The sequence below is a fragment of the Phragmites australis genome, chromosome 15 (genome assembly GCF_958298935.1).
Source record: "Phragmites australis chromosome 15, lpPhrAust1.1, whole genome shotgun sequence".
NCBI classification, from domain to species: domain Eukaryota; kingdom Viridiplantae; phylum Streptophyta; class Magnoliopsida; order Poales; family Poaceae; genus Phragmites; species Phragmites australis.
The window spans coordinates 10,790,950-10,795,217 of record NC_084935.1 but is presented as its reverse complement, the minus strand read 5'-3'; positions in this window follow the sequence as shown (position 1 = coordinate 10,795,217).

The window sequence follows — 4,268 nt, the reverse complement described above, 5'->3', positions numbered from 1 at the left end:
CGCTGCGCCCGCAGTTGGGGGTGTGGACCGTAGTGACGTGATGACATGTATCATTTCAGTTGATTCTGTTGATGCAAGTTCTTTGTTCGACTTTGGCGCTAGTTTCTCGTTTGTCTCTGTGGGCTTCGTTAGTTGTGCTGGTCTTTCTGTGCAGGAAATTGGGCATGCTTTGGTGGTTAGCTCACCGCGTGGCCCTATCTCTAGTTGCAAGGTCTGTCCGGGTTGTCTGGTGTTCTTGGCTGATGAGGAGTTTGTGGTGAATCTGGTGGTGATTCCTTTGGAGCCGTTCGATGTCATCCTTAGCATGGACTGGCTATCTCGGTACCAGGCAGTGATTGATTGTTCATGGAAGACCATCACCTTGCAAACTCCGTCTGGACGAGAGGTGACCTTTTAGGGGAGTGCTCTCCAGTACACTCTCTCGTTCCTGTGCCAAATGTTTCCAGATCGTAAGATGTAGAAATCTGGGGTTCTTTGGTCTTTGGTTGATGGTGTAGAAGCATAGGTACGCTTGGAGGAAGTTCCAGTGGTTTTTCAGTACCCTGGTGTGTTCCCCCGAGAACTTCCAGGATTGCCCCCTGATCGGGAACCTATGTTTTGCATTGAGCTTGTTCCTGGTACGAGGTCGATCTATAAGACCCCGTACCAGATGGCTCTAGTGGAGCAGATGGAGTTGAGGAAACAGCTGGATGAGCTCTTGGCTAAGGGCTTTGTTAGACCGAGCACATCTCCTTGGGCTACTCTGGTCTTGTTTGTTGAGAAGAAGTATGGTACCAAGAGGCTTTGTGTGGATTATCGGGTGCTTAATCAAGTCACCATCAAGAACAAATATCCATTGCCCTGCATTGATGATCTCTTTGATTAGTTAAAGGGTGCCAAAGTATTCTCTAAGATTGATCTGCAGTCTGGTTACCATCAGTTGCGGATCAGGGAGGAGGATATTTAGAAGATGGCTTTCAGCACGAGATATGGACATTTCAAGTTTGTAGTTATGTACTTTGGACTAACGAATACCCCTGCTATTTTTATGGAGGCAATGAACAAGATGTTTCATGAGTACCTTGACGTATTCGTGGTGGTTTTCATTGACGATATCCTTGTCTATTCGAAGGCTAAGGAGGAGCACGCTGTGCATCTTGGCTTGGTATTGGATACTCTTCAGAAGAACAAGTTTTATGCAAAACTCAAGAAGTGTGCTTTTTGGTTATCTGAAGTGGGGTTTCTTGGGCATGTCATCAATGAGAATGGTATCACAGTTGACCCAAAAAATGTTGCATCAGTGGTCAAATGGCGGAGGCCAATCAGTGTGACTGAGGTCAGGAGTTTCCTTGGGCTTGCAGGCTATTATCGGTGTTTAGTGCAAGATTTCTCCATCATTGCTAAGCCAATGACCAGGCTCACTCAGAAGGGGGTTCCTTTTACTTGGACTGATGAGTGTGAGGCATGCTTCCAGACATTGAAGAATAAGTTGGTTAATGCGCCTATTCTTTCTTTGCCTGTGAGTGGCAAGCGCTACATCGTGTACATAGATGCTTCTTGGATTGGTTTGGGTTGTGTGCTGATGCAGGAGGGCCGTGTCATTGCTTATGCTTCCAGGCAGTTGAAGTCTCACAAGCAGAATTATTCCACTCATGATCTTGAATTAGTTGCGGTTGTCTTTGCATTGAAAACTTGGAGACACTACCTTTATGGGGAGTCATGTGACATATTTATCGGTCATAAGAGTCTCAAGTACATCTTCACTCAGCGAGAGCTGAATTTGAGGCAACACAGATGGCTAGAGCTGATAAAAGACTATGATCTGACAATTCAGTACCTTCCAGGCAAGGCTATTGTGGTGGACGATGCTTTAAGCAGGACATGTGTCCCTAGTACGGTGATGTCTTTGATCTCAGAGTTTGAGTAGATCCATATCTCTTTCTGCTTCACTGGTGTCGCGCAAGAGGAGACACAAATGATCATTCAGTCTTCCATACCCGAGCGTGTTCGTGAGGCTCAGCAGCTTGATCGGCTCCTTTCTGGTGTAAGGAAAAGGATCTCAGAGGGTCGGTCTCGAGATTTCAGTTTAGATGAGGATGGTGTAGTTCATTTTAGAGGTCGTCTTTGTGTGCCCCAGAAGTTTGAGGTGAGGGCGGATATCCTTCGTGAGGCTCACCGGAAGCCATACTCTGTGCATCCGGATGAGACTAAGATGTACCGTGATTTGAAGCAGCAATTTTGGTGGAAGCGTATGAGGGTTGACATCGCTAAGTATGTTGCTTCTTGTGGTGTGTGCCAGCAGGTGAAGGCCGAGCATAAGCATCTTGCCGGTTTGTTGCAGCCTTTGCTAGTCCCGAGTGGAAATGGGAGCATGTCACGATGGACTTTGTGGTTGGGTTGCCTCGCTCTCCTCATGGTCAAGACGCTATATGGGTTGTCGTGGATAGGCTTACCAAATCCTCACACTTTATTCCCATGAAGATGACTAACTCTGCGCAGGATTTGGCTCCCTTGTATATTGGGGAAGTGGTTAGATTGCATGGAGTGCCGAAGTCGATTGTTTTGGACCAGGACTCCAAGTTTGTGTCTCACTTTTGGCAGAGCTTGCAGAGTGCTTTGGGCACGAAGCTCACTCTTAGCATAGCTTTTCATCCTCAGACAGACGTTCAGTCAGAGCGGACAATCCAGACTCTAGAGGATATGTTGCGTGCCCGCGTCTTGTCCTGGAAGGGTAGTTGGGAGGACCATCTAGCTTTGGTTGAGTTTGCTTATAATAACAGCTTTCAGGAAAGTATCAAGATGGCTCCTTTCGAGGCTTTATATGGTAGAAAGTGTGTTTCTCCTCTTTGTTGGAATGTGGTGGGTGAGAGATCTTTGCTTGGTCCAGACTTTGTCCAGCAGACCTCAGAAAAGGTGCAGGGGATTCGCCAGAATCTGTTGGCCGCACAGAGCCGACAGAAAGGCTATGCTGATGTTAGGCGTCGTGATCTGGAGTTTGCTGTTGGGGATCTTGATCTTCTCAGGGTATCATCGACCAAGGGCATTGTTCGCTTTGGTACCACCGAGAAGCTCAGCCCGCGGTACATTGGTTCGTTCCCCGTTGTGCCTCATGTTGGTAGTTTGGCCTATCGTTTGGAGTTGCCGGACTCAATGAGGGGAGTGCATAATGTGTTCCATGTTTCTATGCTACGGAAGTATCTCCACAACCCTGAGCATAAGATCGATTTGGAGTCCATCACGATGGTGCAGGACCTCATTGTGGAGTGTCATCCGGTGTGCATCTTAGACTCATCTGTGCGAGTCATGCGGAGGAGGACCATCAAGTATGTGAAGGTCCTTTGGTCAAATCAGACTGAACGTGAGGCAACATGGGAACTTGAGGATCAAGTACGAGAGAAGTATCCCAAGCTCTTTGAAGCTAGTGAGTGTTACTACTTATCATCGTTTATGCTTTGTTACCCTTTCTTATCGTAGAAACGGAGCGGGTAGTTTCGGGGATGAATCCTTATAAGGAGGGGAGAATGTAATACCTGATAATAATGATAATAATGTGACCTTCTAAACCGTTGCTCGGTTGGACGATTGGAGACTGTGGATGTGTAGATCTCATTAAGATGAATCTTTTTTGCTATCTAATGTCGAGTTTGGACACTTAGTGAATTTGTGATGAGCCTAATAAGTTTAGACCGTTGGTTAATAAAAAAAATTAAAGGATAAGGCTTGGAGGGATCGGCTCCCACCTGATCCCACCCGCACTCGCCTCGCCCTCATCTCCTCGGGGCCGCCACCGCCGCCGTCGTCCCGGCCTCCCCTGTCGCCGGCCGCCGCGCGCCTGGCTGTTGGTCGCCAGCCGGATGCCGCCGATTGGTAGTGTGGGGAGCGGGAGCTAGGTGTAGGGCGTGATGGGTAGGAGGGAGCAAGGGGGTCGGCTGGCCGGTTGGCCTGAGAAGAAGAGAAGGAAGGAAAAGAAAGGAAGAAGAAAAGGAAAGAAAGAAAAGAAGAAGAAGAAGAAGAAGGGAGGAGGAGGCCGTCTGCGGATTTGCTAGTTTTTCCTCGCCGGTTTGCGGTTCCGCTCCAAAGGTGACTCCTCCGTAGTCCTTAGATGCTTGTAGGAGCTGGAGTTTAGTCGTCCGTGTTGTCGGTTAAATGTATTGTTGGTACGGTTAGTGAGTAGCGCGTCAATTAAATTTGAGGACTAACCAGTGTTGGACGCGAGTGTATGTCTATATTGGAAGTTGTAGCTCACATATAGGCATACCGATGGAGTTGGTGTTGTTCTTTTGGGTAAG